Below are 9,178 nucleotides of genomic sequence, written 5' to 3'. Positions count from 1 at the left end.
ATGATCGTAATCCCGAAAATCGTAAACATATTTTCTTATCTTAAAAGGGGGCAAGAAGGGTTCCATTAACAGGCCAATAAATAAGATTACAGTTAATTTAAATTTTTTTTTTTTAAAATAGGGGATTTTTTCTCTCATAATAACAGTAAACAGATTCACAACAATGTCAATTTCAAGAAAGCAGACAACAGTTAATTAGTCAATAACAGTACAGCATCAATGATCTTGAATATATGCCACTTTTAACTAAAATATAAAGACACAGAACCAGGACATAGGAGCACAGAACCAGGACCGTTTTTCTTATCACCAGCACATCGTCAGGACAATTCCGTTTAACGAACTTGCACGACTTTTGCAATTTTATATTGTTGAAATATACTTTGCATGGTACTTATGACGCATCAGAGAAAAATTAAGCAACAAAACAGTCGTTTTATTGCCGTTCTGATACAATGTAAACAAACCCACCAGCACAGAATCAGGACCCACCAGCACCCGTCAGGACCAAATCACCAGCACAGTACGTTCTCTCGCAGGACAACCATACCCACCGTGTTAGTGGGACGGGAAATACCCAAGATAAAAATAGAAAACATAAATTTCTCGCTCTAACACATTTTACACAAAACTGATATCAAGGTAAGACTTTTATTCCTGAAGTTTCTCAGTGTTTTATTTTCAAACTTCTGTTTGTTGATATGTTACTTCAGTTATACAACATAGAATAAAAACAAATAGCTACGCTACAATCGTTGATATAGAAAACTTCTATTTATAAATGACCTGACGAATATTTATTTATACAGCATAACAACTCGATTAAAAATAAGATTCAGATAACACTGCATTGTGTACTGAGAATTCCACATTTATACACAGGCACTTGTCTCAGATTTTTTCCCCTATATACCTTACATCAACTGTCAAGGTAAATGTATATAGGATTTTTTTTTCTGAGACAAGTGCCTGTGATTTTATAGTTAGTTACATGTATAATAGAATACCACAATGGCACTTATTTTTGGACAGACGTTCTCCACTAGATAACAACATGCAAGTGGTTATATACAAGGCTTAAACCATAATTGAATCATAATTTGTATATTATTTGTCTCAAATTTAGCACAACAATGTTTTAGTTCGGTGAACTTTGTGTGAACTTACAAGCCGCTATGATCTAATTATAAAAAAACTTGTACGGGAATTTCCAGAGATATTTATAGAAAAAGGTAAGCTATCCTCTATTCATAGTTTAACGATTGCATGGATTTTTTTTACCATCTTTTATCGATTACTTCTGTCTTATTTCTAATATTATAACCTTTGTTTTTTTAAAAACATAATAATCAATATCAATAACTAAAGAGTATATGGTGGGATTTCAAATGAAACGGATCATGTACAACTTATATACATGATATATATATATATATATATTTGGGTCATTTTCAAAAAATGTGGATATTTCAGTTGTGAAATAACAATACAAAAAAATATTCAATTTTCAACTTTAATATATGAGATTGAATAGTTTAACAACAATACAACCTGAAATAAAAATATGCAATCTTAAATGCTACTAAAAAATATTTTAAAAAATAACATAGAAACAAGTATGGGACATATGTCAACTACATAACGGATTTAGTTTCGGTCCCTAATTTCTTTTTAATAATATTTACATTTTGCTTGATATATATTTCCATAAAAATCATCACACTTTTTTCAAAACAGTTAACATGGTTAAAATAACACTTTTTAGAAACATATTTTAAAGTGAATTTAATTCAGCATTGTCAACTACATAACGCTTTTTGTCAACTACATAACGATTCACTGCGTTATGTAGTTGACTGTTATGTAGTTGACCTATTTGTGGGTTTTGGATGTTTTTCTTGACCCTAATACTACCAGATAAATGGTTTTTATTGAATTAGAGTCAGTATTATAGACTTTGAATGATTTATGTAAAAAAAAATATTTATGCCAAAATTTATCGATGTTTTTGCCGTTACAAAGTTGACATAGAATAAAATTACGGAGTAATTTGTACTCACCAAAACTAATCTATAATGAAATGAATCAATGATGTCATCCTGTAACTTTAAGCACGTCATCAGAGGATGAAGAGTAAGTAGAGAACACTTCCTTGGTTACAAGGGATATAATCAGTTGTTTATTGGCAACATTATTTCATTTGTGTTATGTAGTTGACATTTTTTTAAGTACGAAATGAAAAGTAAAAAAAAAATGCTAATAAAATCTAATAATTCCCTGTATTTGTGTATACATACCTGCAGTGATACCTATATATTTATAATAACAAAAGAAAAATAATAATTTCCGCTGGGTATTTAAACCAGCATTTAAAAAAGACTAGTTTTTCAATTTCGTACAAGCAATTTTGGGGTTTTTGGACCCTTTGAAACCCACTGGAAGCAATTTCTGTAGCTAAATTTCATATTGAATTTGCTGGAACTTGTTACACACACCAAAAACTAAATGGTGTATCTAAAAATTGGATAAAAATATTTACACTTTTTTAGAAATATTGATCGTACAAGAAAATCCAGATTTTTTGAAAAAGGCCCATTTATCATATGTTTAGTAGTAAATACAGTAGTTTTGCATATGTGATAAATAGCCTGCTGTTTAATCCATATCGCGCAACTTTGATGCGCACCCTTTATCGCATACCCTTTATCACACCCCTACCTTTTATTGCATACCCTTTATCACACCCCTACCCTTTATCACACCCCTACTTTTTTTTTTTTTTTTTTTTTTTTTACATAAAGTCAGTTTTGGTTTTTTTTAGCTTAAGAAAATTTTTCCTCAAAATAGGTAAATTTTTTGAATGACGTCATTGTTTGGTATGTGACGTCACGAACGTCGAGTTTTCATATTGTATGTGACGTCACGAACGTCAAGTTTTCATATTTTTTGGCACACTAAATGCAACTATGAAAAATACAAAACACACAAATTAATACAATAATAAACAAAATATTTTTAAAACAACAGCACGCAAATTGTAAGGTAACCCAGGTGCTTCGGATAAGTAATTGAGCAGTTCCTTTAAGGCCTTTGAAACAAGACAAAAGTAGAACTGAAGGTAACCCAGTGCTATGGATCAGAAAACTTCATATAATATAATACTCTTCTGTTGAAATATATGATAAAGTGTATAATACATGGCAAAATCCGTATCACATGCCGTATCACCCTCGACCAATATCATCCCTCGGGCCTAAAGGCCCTTGGGCTGATATTGATGTCTCGGGATGATACGACATATGATACGGATTTTGCCATGTATTATTCTCTATATACATATATAGACTTAGTTTTTAAAAGTGAAACAAAGGTTTTCAGAAAATGTCACTTCTCTGAAAACCCTTGTTGTGGTTTTACAGATGCAGCTTTATACATGATATAGTACGTAGTATACGATTTAGGGAGCTACCATTTGATTTTTATGGGGGGGGGGGGGGGGGGGGATGGCTAGGATGAAATTTGAAAAAAATAGGCAGGGTAGGAGTTTTGAGTAAAAAAAAAAGGCAGGATAAGACACTTGCAAAAAAAAAAAGTCAGGACGACAATTAAGGTAAAAAAAGTCAGGATAAACTAAAAAAAAAAAAGGCAGGACCGAACAGAGTGAAAAATAAAAAGGCAGGACAGAGATTACAGCTAAAAAAAATGCAGGACAAAATTTTTCATCCTAGCCCCCCCCCCCCCCCCATAAAAATCAAATGGTAGCTCCCTTAGAATTCTTCGAAAAACATTTGCATAGGTAAACACACTTTCGCAAGAAAGTTCCATTAATTTACATAGTCCACATTTTATAGCACCGCACAGTACATGTAACGATGGCATATCTGTATGTATGGTATCCAAACGATGACAGCTGGGGACATGCTTCACTGTTATTAGAAATAAGCCAGGTGTATATTAGCTGGTGGCCTAAAGACGACAAATCAAAATATAAAAAGAAGAAAAAGAAGGTAATGTATTTGATTGTATAAAAAGAAGATGTGATATGATTTCCAACGAGACAACTCTCCACAAGAGACACAGAAATTAATAGCTATAGGTCACCATACTGCCTTGAACAATGTGCAACGCCCCGATACCGCATAGTCAGCTACAAAAAGTCTCGAAATCACAAAAGTTTAACTATTTAAACGAAAAAAAAAACGACCTAAATAATGTACAAAAAAATTAACGAAATACAATATGAAAAACAGCAACAACTGATTACCACTGAATTGCAGGCTCCCTTCTTAGGACAGGAACACACATTCAGAAGGCTACTTGGTTAAAAATGTTAGCGGGATCCCAACCTCCCCCTATTAACCTGGGACAGTGGTGTTGTGACAGTACAACATTCAAATCAGTTGTAAAAGATAGATACACATAGAAATACATATAGCAAAAAAAAAAAACATAGAGTGGCTGCGGCCGGGTAATTGTACATCACAACAACAAAAAAACTCAAGAACAGATCTGACAGTTCTCTCAGTTACTAGCAGCTAGTTCAAAACCAATAACAACTAATAAAAAGAATCGCGCATTTAAGACTAAATTGTAGTCGAGTTTTGATTTTTCTTTTCTTTTCTGTTCTTTTTGCGTTTATAATTGAGAAACCAGTAACACGATTCATCAAGATAGACTTTTGTTCATCGAAGGGGACTTAGAATGCAAAATATTTTTTTATAAAATCAGTGCTGAAAATTGTAGTTTGCCTCCCACCCATTATGTGTTTCACTTAGAATATGTGTTGGCCCATTAACTAAAATGCTGGATCAAAGACTGGTAGAAAACAAAATTTGTAAAAAAATATTTTAAAAAAAATGACAACCTTCAATTTATAAATTGACAGAGAATTTAAATGTTACAATTGAAGATTTGAGGGAAACTTACTCCAGTGATTTGCATGCAACTAAAAACACAAAACTCCAAAATGGTCAATTCAAAATATCACATAGAACTGTAGAAACAATCGTTTTGTTGTAAATGTGCAATATTATGAATCTAAAAGAAAAGCTTAATGCATATCTTTTAGAATTTGTATGAACACTTGTTCAACCCTGTCACATTCTTATATGCCTGTCAGGAGCCTTTAGTTCGGCGGTTGTCGTTTGTCAATTTCTGCCATTTTGTTTTTCTTAAATTGTTTTGTTATAAGTAATGTCGTTAGTTTTCTCGTTTCAATTGAGTTTAGTTTTGCATGTCGCGGTCTTATACAGTCAACTAAACGGTATGGGGTTTTCTAATTATTCAATGAGATAAATAGTTTTACATCAACTTCATTTGAATTCCATTGGATAGTTGTCTCACAGATGTAGAAAATCAAACGACAGCCATTTATTTACAGTCATCAGACTTGGGACAGTTACTAATTTAATGTATGTTTACGGTCGACAAACTCTCATACTAACCTGGGACAGTGGTGTACCAGTAACCTGTAACATCACAACATAAGGGTAAACTAATTAAAAGAATCTTGAATCTAGAATAAACGACACAATTCTGTTAAACACAAAATATATATCTTTATATACGTATGCGGGTATATTTGTAACAAACACCCTAGAATGAAACGTCCCAGACACGCCGAAAGTACGGACTATCTTCCAATATACGACTGGGACGCGTCTCAAATACGTTCAAGAGACTTTTTTTCTTTTGTAGCGTGCATTCCATCTACGTTAGACAAAGGCCAACATACGTTACTTGAACGCCCGATAAACGCTAAGGTACGCCTCTCGTACGTCAAATACACGCTTAAAGCTCGTTGTTCACACGATACAGATATGATTGACAGGTTATATGCATAAAAAATTACTAGGGTATTGGCAGCGTACATGATTTTTTACCACGCCCGGCGTACGTCGGAGCTATGCGCTAATGTATGACGCCAGTATAAGCTACATTAAAGACGGTCTTTAATGTAATCGGAATTCTAATCTGTAAGCCAACATTGTTAGAGATAAACTTCCTGATTTAAGAACCTTATGCTGATTCTTATTTGATTTGCATATCTACAAAAACTTGAATGTTCTTGATCAATTGAATTATTTTTTAGCCTTGACTTCGACAAACCATGTTTTAGAAACTTCTTTTGAAGCCTTATCATCGTAATTTGGTTCATGAGTGCTTTGCATGAATGGGATGCAGGGATTCCAAGAAGTTGCAATTGAAAAAGACAATAATTGCAAATGTTTTAGTTGAGATTTATTAGGAAAAGAACATGTTTCCTTATAAGGTTATTGGCATTGTTTACAAACTTGCCGCGGACTAATGACTCCAGACGTAAAGGTCGCAAATGAAATAAGACGTAACATAAAACATTTGGATGATACAGATATGAGTCAATATTTAGTGCGTACATGTAATTGTGAATAAGGTTGTCAGATTTTAATATTTATCTGGTGCTAGTGTTATTTTAAGCTTGATATATGGTACAGGCACCTGTCAAACTGTTAATCAAAAAAGGCATAATGTTGATATGTATATTTCTTTTTTTCTGGTTGTTGGTTTGCTCAACGTTTGTCAAAGTATCTATTGTTATATTTTTTGTGTGTGATAGGTAGACGCTAAAGACGAGTTACCTGATAGTTATGAAGAGGATGTCGACGATTACAATGGTAGAGAAGCAACTCACAAGTTTTATATCAACGAAAACAAAATCAAGGCGAACGCTGTCGAGGAATGGTGGAGACGAACAAAAGGGAGAGGTGGCTATCATCTTTTTGGTCGCAATTGTTGTGATGTTGTTTACGCCGCATTGGAAGTTGGAGGTTGCTACGATTGGGTTCATCCGGGAGTTAAAGTTGTTTCCACTCCGAGGCACATGATACGCTATGGCCAAGCCTTAGAGAATGCAGAAGAAAAAGACGGAAATCCATTCCGAGGTTTTGTAATCCGATGATGTGAAACAAACTGTTTAAATTTAAAAAAAACAACGTTTATGTGATCATGTCGAAGCATAATCATGAGTTTCATGATTTCTAAACTTTAGGATTAATGCTAAGCTATTGTCCTACTCAAGACATCTTTGGACAATCTCTCTTGCTTTAATACAATACAAAATTAATTCAGGTTACAAATATAGTGTTTGTATGTTGTTATAATAGGGCATTGTACTTATAGACTAGTCTGTTTTTGAAATTAAAGAAAGTTTGACAGAAAGATTTGGTTTCTTACATTTTCTTTCCTCCTTATAACTTTTTAAAGTACTTTTTAACCTTCAACAAATAAACGGAGGCATAAGTTACTGTTTCACATAATCATTGTTTGTTTTGGCTGCAATGACAGCAACTCCCAATTACACCATTTCCCAATTCTGATACCTTTGTTTTGTGCTGTTAGACTAGACATATTATGGGCATTATGGTAACTTTAAAGCCAAAAATAAGGAAAACAAAGATAGTATTTTACAAAACAGGTTCAGATTAAAACCCTCAGAAATTAAAGTTATAGTTAGACAATTTTGAACTGGATGAATCGGATCAGAAGAGTCAACATATAAGCATATCCTACTTGGATATGTTGTGAACGAGCAAACTATGATTTGTACAGAATTTGTATACACATTCGTAGTATCTTGCCTAACTCTTCACATACTTCGACAAGATTATTTAGCTTACAATGGATGTTGTATTTGCATGACTACATGTTTTTTAAAAGAAAACAAACTCTTCAAATATACCAGGCTTATTATGTTTCTGATTTTCTGAGCCCTTTTCGTCTTCATACGACTAATCAGTGGTTTGAATGTAAAAACAAATGGTAACAGTAATACAAGAATTTTATTAGAACTTTGTAAGATTTCGTTTTTGGACATTAGTTCTAGAATTGTAATAACACCTTTCGGAATCCTCAAAGAGAAATTGAAATCTAATGAGAAAATAATTCAAACCTGTCCGAAATATATTGTGCATATCTTTCATCCGTGTGTATTCGTTATAAAGACTGAATAATATTGAAGAACATAATTGGATACATATAGCTTTTAATGTAAAAAAAAAAAAAATTTTCAACACATGCGAGCTCAGAGAAAAATAAGTCCAATATGTCCACAATAAGAGGTACACATTTTCAATCTATGTGCAAATCTAAAATAATAATGAGAATCATTAGAGCTACACATGGCCGAGGCAAAGGTCCCGCAAAGCATTCAACTAACTACAATTTTAAGTTTCACACACAGAAAAAAAATAAAACAAATTTAAATTTGTTGAAAATATGAGATACACATCTTTAATCTGTGAAAATATTTAATAATGTGGGAGAGAACTTTTTATAGATACAAAATTATGACACAGTGGATGTACCCCAATAGCATTCAATGACTTACAATATTAAGTTTAATATATGGGACACAATAAAAAAAAATGAAATCTTTAAAAAAAAAAAGGAGGAAGACATCTTAAATATGTGTGCAAAGTTTGAAAAAATGAACACGAAAACTATTGGTGATACACATGACATGTCGAAGCTACTCCAATAGCATTCACATGTTTACATTATTAAACTTTTCACGCGGATAACAGTAAAAAGGTAAAATTCATATGAAAATAAGAGCTATACACATCTTTTTATGCAGATAAACCCCGAACTAAAATGTACGTTTACATCGTGTTAGTATAAAACACATGAAATAAAATGCCCTTTAATTTTATAAATTTGAGATTTGTTAATGTGTCTTTGCAAATCCAACAATAAAGCATAAGAACTGAATCTTTCTTCAATGTACTAGATACATGAATTGCATAAATATCCTTACGAATCTTTCCTTCGAAAATTTTACGGACAACCTCATTAGTTGGTTGACCTTCATGGAATGTCTGCTTCACAATTGTCGTAAAAGCTAATCACAATGCTGTCCTCTTCTCCTAGGGTGTGATATACTAAATTACACTTATCACCTGGTTTGTACTTAATGAGCAATAAAGGCAACAGTAGTATACCGCTGTTCAAAACTAGTAAATCTATGGACAAAAAACAAAATTGGGGTAACAAACTAAAACTGAGGGAAACGTATTAAATATAAGAGGAGAACAACGACACAACATAAAAATGTAACACATCTATCTGCAATAGACAACATCCGATGAGAATAACAAATATAACATCAAAACCAAATACATGAATTTGGGATAAAAAAAAA

General features: G+C 32.6%; 1 long non-coding RNA gene across 3 annotated transcripts; it reads left to right on the top strand.

The window, feature by feature from the left end:
• Window positions 1-557: 557 nt before the first annotated feature.
• Window positions 558-7,197, top strand: LOC143085226 (uncharacterized). Of its 3 annotated transcripts, none has more exons than XR_012981280.1 (3): window positions 558-642; window positions 3,852-4,007; window positions 6,596-7,197. It is a non-coding gene; the product is annotated as an uncharacterized LOC143085226 (long non-coding RNA). The 3 variants fall into 3 exon arrangements; XR_012981281.1 differs by lacking the exon at window positions 558-642 and adding an exon at window positions 971-1,232; XR_012981279.1 differs by lacking the exon at window positions 558-642 and having other exon boundaries at window positions 3,768-4,007.
• Window positions 7,198-9,178: the final 1,981 nt, after the last annotated feature.

Source organism: Mytilus galloprovincialis, chromosome 8, assembly GCF_965363235.1.
Source record: "Mytilus galloprovincialis chromosome 8, xbMytGall1.hap1.1, whole genome shotgun sequence".
Classification (NCBI taxonomy): Eukaryota; Metazoa; Mollusca; class Bivalvia; order Mytilida; family Mytilidae; genus Mytilus; species Mytilus galloprovincialis.
This window is presented reverse-complemented; position numbering and strand designations above follow the sequence as displayed.